The sequence below is a fragment of the Pteropus alecto genome, unplaced genomic scaffold (assembly GCF_000325575.1).
Source record: "Pteropus alecto unplaced genomic scaffold, ASM32557v1 scaffold213, whole genome shotgun sequence".
Classification (NCBI taxonomy): Eukaryota; Metazoa; Chordata; class Mammalia; order Chiroptera; family Pteropodidae; genus Pteropus; species Pteropus alecto.
Genome location: NW_006434829.1, coordinates 5,274,055 through 5,286,433, shown reverse-complemented (window position 1 = coordinate 5,286,433; position 12,379 = coordinate 5,274,055). Strand labels below are relative to the sequence as shown.

General features: G+C 39.2%; 1 protein-coding gene across 2 annotated transcripts in view; it reads left to right on the top strand.

The window, feature by feature from the left end:
* The window catches only part of RNF34 (ring finger protein 34), a 32,544-nt gene that overhangs the window by 4,124 nt on the left and 16,041 nt on the right, over window positions 1–12,379 (top strand). For both annotated transcript variants that reach the window (XM_006910014.3, XM_006910012.3), the window contains exon 3: window positions 9,161–9,288. The gene's annotated coding sequence lies outside the window, so the exon portion shown is untranslated. The remainder of the gene's footprint in view (window positions 1–9,160; window positions 9,289–12,379) is intronic.

Sequence of the window (12,379 nt, the reverse complement as noted above, 5' to 3'; positions counted from 1 at the left end):
CTCCGGTCACCCTCCAGAGTCAATTATTAGTTCAGCCCAGCTGGTTGACTCAGATGCTGGGAAAGGAAGCCTTCGAGCATCACCACTATCTAATTCCAGAACGTTTTAATGACTCCCCCAAAAAAATCCATACCCATTAGCAGTGACTCCCCATTGCCCCTGCCCCCAGACCCCGGAAACTACTAATATTCTTTCTGTCTCTATAGATTTTCATATTCTAGACACTTTATGTAAGTGGAATCATACAACATGTGGCCTTTCCCAGATGTGTCCAGATTATAGCATGTCAGTGCTTCATTTTTTCTCATAGCTGAATATATTCCATCGTATGGGTAGACTATGTTTTGGTCACCTGTTCGTCTGTCAGTGGACTTTTGGGTTGTTTCCACCTTTTGGCGATTATGAATCATGCTGCTGTGAACATTCACACACATATTTTGTGTAGACATATGTTTTCAGGTCTCTTGGGTATATGTGTACCTCTGAGTAGAATTTCTGGGTCAGGTGGTAACTCTGTTTCACTTTTTGAGGAACCGCCAGTCTCTTTTCCACCATTTCACATTTCCACCAGCAATGAATGAAGGTGGCCTCTACATTTTAATGAAGATCAGGAGACCAGCTTGCTATTTAATCAGGAATTGTGATTAGCAGTGTCATGATTATGAAAGAACTGAATAATTATCAAAGATGTTTAAGTTATTCCGAGGAATGGATGACTGTAGCCATGATTTTATGTATCTCTGAACACTACACCCTAAGCGGAATTGTGCCCAGTAGAACCATTTTTCCCCATTGCTCATTAGACAGTAGCTCACCAGCAGCTCAGTGCTGACACATCATCTGCAGCTCCCAGGACAGATGGGAAAGCCAACAGGGTCACAGAATGCATGCTTTACCTGCTGATCAGATCCACAGCTTCTGAAAATGACAAATCCTAACTTTGATTGCTGTGCAATCCTAAGACATCATGTTCGAGGAAATAGATAATTGCTCTGATGGCTCTGAATGAGAGAAATATATAATGTGTAAGCCAGGTCTCCCGTGTGCATGTATAAACGCTCTCTTTTGATAATCCCAGAAAATCCAGCTGAGAGGGGAGAAAATACCTCCTATTGAATAAAATGAGCCCCGACTTTGAGAGTCATGCAGAGTCTCAGAGTTCAATCAATACAGAAAGTTCTGGGTAATTAACTGAGCTGCTGGGGAAACTTGATCTCTACTCTGACAAGCATCACTAAGTATTTCCAGACCCAAGGTAACAGTCCAGCTTCTCAAAGCTCACGAACTGAATTGACCTTGCTCCCAAGGGAAAGAAGCTCTCCGTGTTGTCTCTGGACCTCCTATTTTTTCCAAAGTAGATCTCGCTATCTGCAGCTGGAAGGATCAATAAACTAATTAATTGGGGCTGAGTTTATATTTCTGTTGTCAACAATCATTTGCTTGAACCTACTTTCCATTATCTTTAGTGCTGGTAAGCAAAAAATAATAAGCATTACGTAATTTTCCCAAGTATATGAGTGCATTTTATGCTCACCGTTTTCATTTCTTTGTGGATACCCTGACTCACTCTCAATACTTGACTTAATGGCAGTTTCCAGTAGAAGTATCTGCTTTCAGTAGTAGAAGCAGAAACTACATTTGCTCATTGATTTTCCTTCTTCGTGGGATGTTAATTCCTTGGTTTGTAAAAATTGCATACATGTCAATTTATAAGTTTCTGGACCAGTGATGCTTGTTGAACATCTAGTGCCAAAAATAGTGGTGATGTATAGTTCTCTGCTGCAGCAATAATGCTGTGTAACAACTACAAAATGTCGAAGGCATATCAAGAAGCCTGTTTGCTCACACATCGGGGACAGTGGGCTAGAGAGCTCTGTTAGTCTTGTTGGGGTTCCATCACAGATCTGAGAGCTGGCTCACTGGCTGATCTTGGATGGATGTCACCAGAGGCAACTAGAGTGGCTCTCTCCATGCGTCTCTCCTCTAGCAGGCTACCCTAGAGAATGTTCTGGTGGAGGGAGAGGTACAAGAGAGAAAGTTGAACGAGTGTGTCTTAGAGTCCTAAGCCCAGTGGTGGCATGCGTCAGTATTTCTGCCACATTTTATTAGCTAAAGTGTAAGGTCAGACCAGATCCAAGTGTCAGGAAATAGACTGTACAAGAGGAGCTGCAAGGTCACATGACAACAAGTGCGGATACAGGAAAAGGTAAAGAATTGGGGCCAAAAGTGCAATCTACTACAGGCAGTCCTTCCCCACGCCCTGTGTGGCCCATGCTTAAACCTTAGTTTATTTAGGCAAAAGGAAGATTGGGTCCAAGGGGAATAGATATGACTAATCTTTTTATGTTTTTAATCTCACCAGACAATTATATAAATAGATATATGGGCTGTCTCGGGTTGCTCAGGCTGCCATAACAAAATACTGTATGCATGGTGGCTTAAAAAACAGGAATTTATTTTCTCACAGTTCTGGAGGCTGGGAAGTGCAAGATCTAGGTGCAGGCCAGGCCAGTCTCTGGTGAGAGCTCTCTTCATGGCTTGCAGATGGCCACCTTGTCATTGTGTCCTCTTATGTCAGCAAGAGAGACAGAGAGTTCTCTCGTGTCTCTTCTTATAAGGACACTTATCCCATCATGGGGCCCCACCCTCATGACCTCATCTAAACCTAATCACCTCCCAAAGGCCCATCTCCAAATACCATCACATTGGGGGTTAGGGATTCAACATGTGAATTTAGGGTGTGGAGGGGACACAATTTAGTCCATAGCATGAAGTAACTGTAATAATTTTAGATTTAGGATCTTCATTTCTTTTTAATTATTTCTCCCAAAATATCTCTCACTTCATATTGGGACCAGCTATGAATAAAACTTTCTAATATTAGAAATCAAAGTCAGAACTTAACTTTGGAGCCTCAGAGATCAATCAGAACATATCCACAGTATTTCTTATTTAGTCTTTTAAAACATAGCTATTTCTACTCGAGTTCAGGATGTAAGATAGACTTGGTCTAAAGCTTCGCTTGATCTAAAGCTTAAGGGCTTGATTAACCAGTCCTTGTCAAGCCAGATCTGTTGGAAATTCAAAGTGGTTTCACGCTTCCCAGCCAAAGCATCAGAGGTCATCTTTCCCATAAGCATCTGGAACTTCCGAGCATTATTTATTCAATCTGAAAAATGGCATGCTTCTTTCATTCTATATTTTCAGGCTCTTAATGGCCTTGAACCACAAAAGCAGTTACATTGCCAGAGCACATCTCCCAAATCCTGTTCACTCGAAGTTCTTCGAATAGGTGTTTTATTCATTGTATTTGTAGGAGAGAAAGGAAGAGAGGAAACTCTTCAAGATCTTAATTTGTGTCGATTAATGAGTAAAAGAATAGACATTTTTAAGAAGAGAGAAAGGTTTCCAAAAAGAAAGCCATTATCCGAGAGAAAAGACGAGATTAATTTGTTCAGAGAGGATGTTAAAGACAGGCTAAGACATTCGTGATCTGTTTGTGGCCTGGCTGCCTACCCCGTCTGCACCTCCAGAGGTGCAGTCCCTGGAACAGGCATGCAAGCAAACTGTCATTCAACCTAATCAATATCTCACGACAAGAGCATTGTTGATAAATCTTCGATCAGCAAAATGTTAATATCACTGTATGAGAATTTATGGAATAAAAACTGGATGTGGAGACTTTCACACCGAAACTCATTTCTTTTCTTAACTGCTTTATGTTTAGAGATGTTTCTGAGCAGCCTCTGCAGCACTTACGTATGACAGAGGAAACGTCTAGGAGGGTGACACAAAAATAACTGTGGCTGTTAATTCTTTATTCACCAGATCTTTCGTCATCATCTCGTATGTACTGGGTACTTTAGCTAGACACTGGTAAAACTGCGGTGATTGACATACATTCAGTTCAGGCTGTCACCAAAGTCACAGTCTAGTTCAGACACAGACAAGCCATAAGTGGAGACAACCACAACGAGACTTGACTTCACACCACTAGGACAGCTGTAATCAAAAAGATGGACAATAACAAAGTTGGCAAGGTCGTGGAGAAATTGAAACTCTCATGCTTTACTGGCAAGAATGGAAACGTCTGCCAGTCGCTTAAAAAGCTAAACATAGAGTTACCATATGGCACAGCAATGTCGCTTTCCACCTCTACGGATTTTAGCTCCTCCGGTTATTTCCCATCCAGATGAAAGTGTTCTGGAACTAGATAATGGCGATGGTTGCCCAAAATTGTGAATGTACTAAATGCCACTGAACTGTATAATTTGAAATGGTTAACATGGTGAATTTTATGTTATGTGAATATTCCCACAAAAAAAAATAAGGACATCTGCATCTTCTAGTGAAAGCTACTTGCTGGTGATAAAATTAATTTGAGGTCTATAGGTTGAGGAAACTGAGGCCTCGAGGTCATTCAGCTCTTTGGTGGCAGAATAGGGCCCAGAGGCCTTATTTCCTAATCCTTACATTTCCTTACCTCAGCCAATGGGACAAAAACCAGTTTCAAACACAGTATTTTATTGGGTAGCAAGAAACCAGAGATCAAGATCTACACCTCAATACCAGCGATCTGCTTGGGGAAACAGTATTGTCACACGAGTGCAAATGATCTAATGCAGAACCCTCTGTACGAAAAATGGAGTACAGTTACATGTCATTAACCAAGAGTCCATGAATCCTGCTTTTATTTGGACAATCAGCTCTGAGGAGTCTTCACTCATTGCATGGCAAACAATTCTAAGTAAATGAACCATGTATACCAGTCCACAGTACGTACCTCCTAACCGATTTGAAACATAACGCCTCTGCCCTTCAGAAATATCCATAGTGAGCTTACTGCTGTTAAGATCATGGTTTAGAGGCATGGGCCCTAGAATCAGACTGCCTGGATTTGAACCCAGCCCTACCACTGACCATCATGGGACTTTGGGCAAGTTACTTAATCCTCCCTCTATGCCTCAATTTTCTTGTTTATAAAATGGAAATAAAAATAGTACAAACCTCAGGGGTTATTATAAGCATTAAATAAGAAGATAGATGATAAGTCCTTAGACTAGTGCCTGGGACTTGGTAAACTATAACAAATGTTAGCAGTTACTATCATTGCATTAAAAAAAACTGGTAAGGCGGGTGATTTTCTTTTTACCTATTCCAAGTCAGCCACTAGTTTTCCTGTTACCTCTAAAATAGAAACTGTAATAGCAGTCTCTCCTACTTCTGAGGCTGAGGATCAAAATAAATAATAAAGGCAAAGTGTTTTGAAAATGATAAAGCACTATACAGACATAAACTTGCTATTGAATGCAGGGGAAATTATATTTATCTAGTCATAAAATCAAATTTCCAAGAATTTCAATTTCCCTAAATTTTGTTTGGCCTATTCAGAGTTATTGCACTTACTCGAATGTGCTAAAATCATGTGTCTTTCAAAATTATCATAATTCAGACTTCTCACTAATTCAGAGAGGCATTTTCTCAATCGATGCAAATTGTTGCAATTTTATTTTATATCAAAAAATACTAGTGTGGGTTTATGCTCTCGTAGGAATTGAACAAGAAGATTTCTAACATCTCTTCCAACCTCATGCTGACAGAATCCAGACAAAAAAAGCCTCAAGTGTAGACAGATTTAGATGAATTTGATCAGGGAGAACATTTTATGTCCAGTAAAACTAATTTGGGAAGAAGGGGGAAGCATGAGAGGACAAGTATACAAGACTACAGAGATGTTGGATGAGAAAGAAAAAGAAGATCTGGAAGGAAATGGTGTTAACAGCATTTGTCTTCTGGGTGAGAAGATTTGAGAAGAATATCAATCTTCTCCTTACATGCTGTATTAGTCAGCTCTAGCTGCCATAACAAAAGACCGTAGACTTGGCGGCTTAAACAACAGAAATTTATTTTCTTACAGTTCTGGACACCGGCAAGTCTAAGATCAAGGTGCAAGATCAAGGTTTCTAGTGACAGCTCTCTTCCTGGCTTGCAGATGGCTGCTTTCTTTCTGTATCTTCATATAGCCAGACAATACACTAGATCATAAGTAATTTAAAATCAAGCACAACTGTTTCAAACGTTGGTCATGCCCATATTTCTTCAGTCGTGGCTCATTGAACAAGATGCCAAATCTCAAATAATATAACATTCCTCTCTTAAATCCATCCTTCCTCCCTGTGAAGTGGGATTTGTCTTACTTCCCAAGAAAGTATTTTTTCAAGCATCAAATGATGAAATAATTAACCATTCAAACAAAAGAGGCTATTCTAAATGAAAAGTGGCCTTGAATTAGAAAAGATAAGAATCAAATAGAATTGAGTCGATTGAAACAAAAAAATCTTCCAGTGCTCAAAAGAAAAGGCTATTTTATTTTAGCAAAGACAGTCGGATGTGTGTCTGGGAATATCATTTGAAAATTGTGATCTATACACAATTACTACAAGCATCATGACCTTAGAAGGTGTTAGAGTTTTAGAATGAGGATGGACAAAAGATTGACATTTTAAGGAACAATTTTGAGGCACCTATATATTCTTATATGATTATTGTAAATGAATGTGGTGATGAAGAGAGAAAAATAGTAAGCTTTTTATCTTGCATAGCCTGAAACTGGAATGTTTTAGGACAACTCCTCTTATCTCAACCATCGGAATATTTCCATCTCTGAACATTTGCCTTGTTCATTTATGAGTTGACTTAATGTTTGTATTCCAGTGTCCAGCTGGTCTGTAAATGTGAATGAGCGTCAGCCAGTCTGCCTTGGACTGTAAACTGTTAGAAGAGGCAAAGTTTAGCTAATTCTCTCTGTGAATCATTTAGCATGGCATAGCACCGCACACAATTAGAGAGTTAATAATTGTGTTTATTATGACCTTTGGGAGGAGGCTTAGTGCCATTTATTGCCTTCTTGATCCTGCCAGCGCTTCTCAAGGGGATGGGGAAAGTTGTCGTGATTTACTTTTCATACATTGTTAGGCCAGAAGCAAATGCTGAGTGTGATAACTGAGGCCTATCAGTGATGTCTATCAGTGAATGTCTGTGTGATATAATGAGAAATATATTTGGTCTTTGTCTCCAGGTTCCTGGCACAGAGCCCTTAAAACCCTTGGAATTTCCTTAGTGATGAGGGTGTATTTTGTTGTTCACAAGGAGCCCCTTTTAGGCACACCTGAGTTTACAGTAATGAGGTAACATAGAATGACTTAAGATGGAGCTGGTCACCAGAAAGACCAAAGTGATTAGAGGGTTGGAATTTTTAGCCCCATCTACCAACCTCTGGGAAGGTGGGTGAGGCTGGAGATTAAGTTCTATAAAATTTCTTGAATACGATTTGATGGGATTCTGGGCTTGGTGAACACATGCTGGGAGGGTGGCACACCTCAGTTCCACAGGGACAGACGCTCCTACGCTCGGGACCCTTCTAGGCCTCACCCTCTTCGTCAGATGTTCACCTGTATCCTTTATCCTTTATAATACACTGATAAATGTAAATAAATGTTTCCCTGAGCCTTTGAGCCATTCTGCCAAATTATTAGACCAGCTGAGGGGATCATGGGAACCTTAGTTATAGCCACTTGGTCAGAAATGCAAATGACAACCTGGACTTGCAACTGGCATCTGAAACGGGGTCAGTCTTATGGGACTGTGTCCTTAACCTGTGGGATCTGATGCTATTTCCAGATAGATAGTGTCAGAACTAAGTTAAATTTGTCGACACCCAGTCGGGATCCACTGAGAATTGGAGAGTTGCTCAGTGTTGTTAGAAAACACTCCAGTTTGAAATGTCATATTTTCACATTTCTGTAGCTGATGTGATATTATTATATATACTTGGCAACTTGACTTGAAATAAATATGTTTTAAAATTTGATTCACTACAGTATGAAATTCAAAGTTAGTAGAATTCGAAGGGCCTTTGAATAAATGGAGAATTACAATGCTCTATTTTGACTTTAACAATTGCGATTGGGGATGGGATGCTTAATCCTTGATTTCTTTCTTTTTTTCTTTCTTTTTTTTTTTTTAATCCTTGAATTTTAAGATAGACAAGTTTCTTGTTGCCAGCACAGATGTAGAACCTGGACAAAGCCCTGGGGAGACAGAGCACTTTTATTTTCTGCTCTGTTTATTACTGACTTGGTACAATAGCATTTAGTTTTATTTCACTTGATCCCATATGCTAATAACTGCTGTATGAGGTTTAACAAACATCTACAAAAGCACTTAATAATAACATTTTTAAAAAAATCTATGAAAGCAGAAACCTTCGATTTGGAGTTCCTTAAAATTATAAACTTGAAGTAAGGTTCTATAAGTGTGTGTGAGTTTAGCAAGAGTACAGAGTCGATGGTCAGATCAGGAAATACTATTCTGAGAAAATCTATAAACATTGTCTCAGGTACTATTGTTATTAAAGTTCACAACGTTAACCCTTGAGATGTCCATTCTGTTGTTTTAAGACACCAAGTTTGTGGTTTTTTGATATGGCAGCTGCAGGAAACCAGTACACCACTTCTGACATTTTTCTTTTATCATGGCCATTTAAGCTCCATGAAGAGAAGGGCTATGCCCCTCTTTCCAGTGCCTGGTGCATAGCGGGTGCTTAATATATATCAAATGATATGAAATATCAGTACCAGTGGGAAATTGTACTGACTCCATCTTTCGGTGGTAGGTGAATTGTTGCCCCATCTATATAATGTTATAGTACCCATAAAGAAGTTATAGGTGAATGCAGGTGTAATGTACAAGAATTAACTTGTTTTGCAAGGTCTGTCTCTTTATTAGAAGAATAGTAATATAGGTGAGCATATATTGGGCTTGGGATAGGAGCCTTGGCAGCTGTTCTGACTTTCATCACTGCTTCATAAGCCTCAGGCAAGAGAGCTCACTTCTGTGGCTCAGTTTCCCAAGGCTTGAAAGAAAATCCCGTCCCCTTTCTGCCTAAGTAAGGAAGATCATGGTGGGGGAAGGGGGCAGCCGGTAAAGTGCTCCATCTTATTTAAGAGAAATAGAAAATGGCCCTACATTATTTGCTTTATTCTCTGGAAACTAGTTTAAAGTTCTGTTTCTTTTTCACTTTCAGCATCAGGATTCTTCAACTATTTAGCAAAGTGTAAGCCAAAGCTTCCAGTTAATAATCATTATGTCCATTTTACAGATGGAGACACTTAAGGCAGAAGAGGGTTATATATTCAAGTCAGCAAAGTAATTTACCAGGAGAATTCTAAAAAGATTCTGAGTCCAAAACAAACTGATTCTGTGGAACCAAGGGCTCTCTAGAGCACAGTAAGTATTGTTGAAACCTTTTTTTACTGTTACGGAAATCAGACAGCTGGAATTCAGATAAGACCTGGCTTATGCATTCTCATGAAGACATGCTATTTCATTCTACCAATGAGATTTTATGACCTGTCTACAACCTTGGCATTTGCAAACTCACGTTAAATGAGGGTGATCCAGTTTGGTCTTTTAAGTTACAAAATTTAAGCAATGGCCACAGAAAAGATGGATTACTCTGGGTAAAATAGTTATATTTGCGAAGATGACCAAGAATAAACACAACATAGCAAACCAGATCCCGTTCTCAGATACTTTCATTTGGCTCATAGCTAGGCAACCAGTCATGTACTAATCTAATGATGCATCTTAACTCAGATGGGGGGTGGGTGGGAGTGGGTGGAGAGATGCAAGTGCTGGAGATGAGACTAGAATGACAATACAGAGAACCGTTAAAACTGGTCATCGATACAGAGGAGTCCATTACTCCATTTTATTTGCTTCATATATGTTTGAAATTTTCCAAGAAATGGCTTAGTATAGGAAGTTGTTAACCAACTTTGCAAAAGGTTCATGTGGTTTTCCATGATGTATTATTGAGAGAGTCCATTGTTAGAATAAAAATAGCCAGCTTTCTACCCTCTTGTCTTATGAGTACACATGATGTTGAAAGAAACAGATTATTCAGTAACTTAAAAAAATTTGAAATGAAACTTTTGCTGCTTCTTGCATTTGAGAGAGGTTTTGACATTATTTCATTGACTTATAGCACGTCGTGAATTCAATGAAAGAATTTTTTTGAGAGATTAAAAAAACAAACTCAGAGAACAGCCCCATTATAGCCTAAGCAAGTAGTTGAGCTGCAATAAATTATCCCATGTGTCATGGTAAAACTTTTTGACGCTGAAATACAGAGTATTCCGCTGTTGACTACATGAACAAACAGACCAAATTTTCCTGAACCACAATTGGCGCAATTAGTACATAATTAGTACTGAAAAAAGATGTTATTATATAATATTTGAAACAAAGAAAAAAGTTGATAACATAATGCATCTCTATTATTGAAAAAGTATGATGTTTAAGCACAACATGCCTCTCAAGCTTCAGGAGGTCCCAGTTTCAAGTATTTAGAGCCTGAACTCATCTGTATTCTATTTACTCTTTTTTTTTTTTCTTCAATATCATATTCCTTCCCAGTCTTCCAGAAGAATTCACCCAAATATTTGTTTGCTGGGCACAAAATAAGACAAGTCTTACTCAAGAACAGTTTTTAAATGGTCTCCAATACTTAAATTTCTCCTTACCCTTGATTGTTTTATTGTTCTAATTGTTTTTCTCTGGCCACCCTTCAGCTGCATTAACTCTTTTTTCTGTGTGAGTTTCTCAATATCTATTATCATTACTATAACAGCTTTATGAGATATAATTCCCATATCATACAATTCAATCAAATTGTAGAATTCAGTAGTTTTTATTATATTTACAGTTGTGCAACCATCACCACAGTCAATTTTAGAACATTTTCATCACCCCAAAAAGAAACTCTTGTGCCCATTAGGAGTCACTTTATTTCTCCCTAACCCTCTCAACTCTAGGCAACAGCTGCTCTCTTTCTGTATCTGTGGATTTACCTATTTTGGACATTTCATATGTATGGAATCATACAGTATGTGGTCTTTTATGACGGGCTTTTTTCACTTAGTATCGTTTTCAAGGTTCATCCTTACTGTAGCATGTGCCAGTACTTCATTCCTATTTTGGCCAATATGGTTATTTATCCATTCCTCAAATAATGGACATTCAAGTTGTTTCCACTTTTTAGGTATTATGAATATGCTGCTACGAACTTGCACATTTAGGGCTTTTTTTGTGTGTATAGACATGTGTTTTCCTTTCTCTTGGGTTTATAACTATAAGTGTAATCGCTGGGTCATATGGTAACTCTATGTTTAACATTTTGAAGAGCGCCAGACTGTTTTCCAAAGCAGCTGCCCCATTTTACAGTCCCACCAGCAATGTACTAAGGTTCCAGTTTCTCCACATCCTCAATACTCGTCTGTCTTTTTTTAATTTAGCAATCCTAATGGGTATGAAGTGGTATCTCATTGTGGTTTTGATCTGCATTTCCCTGATGGCTAATGATGTTGATCTTCTTTTCCTGGGCTTATTCATTAACTTTTGAGTAGAACTGCCAGCTTCCTTTCTAATCAGAGAGAGAAAAGGCTTTGTATCACTAGCACATTTTTACTGCGTTTCTTTGTGCCTAGATTAGAATACTTTCTTTTCCAGTGAAGCTCAGCTGCTACTACAACATAGTGAAGGAAAGGCTTTCTTTGCATTTTACAAAGAAGAAAATCCAGGGCTACACTAGACAAGAAGTTAAATTACATTATCTGAGCGGTGCTTGAAGCAAGAAAAATAAGCTCAAAAGGAAGTATTATTTCAGTCTAAGGAAGTGGTAGGCTTTGTGTTTTAATCTGACAGTACATGTAAGCAAATCTATTAAAAAGGAATACAACTTAGGTCCTCGAGAAGTGACTTGGTATCTCTATGTCTCTTTATTTAAATACTGGTTGCACCAGAGGGGAGAGAAAGGAAGAAGTGCAGGGAAACCAACTGTCATCCATCCAATCAGGCTGAAAAACTCGATACTTTATTTTCAGCCTCACTTCTGTTCAAATAAAGTCAGCTCCAAGGGCTCACCCCGATTCTCTCGTTGTGCTAGAGTTTGGGTGTTTTGAATAGCTCTCTAAAAGAGCAGCTGTGATCTGAGAACCGTTAGTCGAAGTGTTTCAATAAAACCTCGTTTTTAAAACCTCGTCTGTGCGTGCGCAGCTGCGGCTGCTCACGGGACCCTCGGGTGAGGAGACCTGAGGTCATTACCGCGTGTGAGAGGCTTAAAAGTCTCGGGAGGAAATTTGAGGCCCTGCACAGACGATTATAACAAAAGCCTTCAAACCAACCGGCGTTTTCAAATTTACCACGCCCCTTCCCGCCCTCACCGCCGGGCGAATTTGACCTAAAGCCGAATCTCTGCCACACAGTTTCCTCAGGGAGCGCTGACTCCTATTTCAGTGACCCAACGAAGAAAACGGCC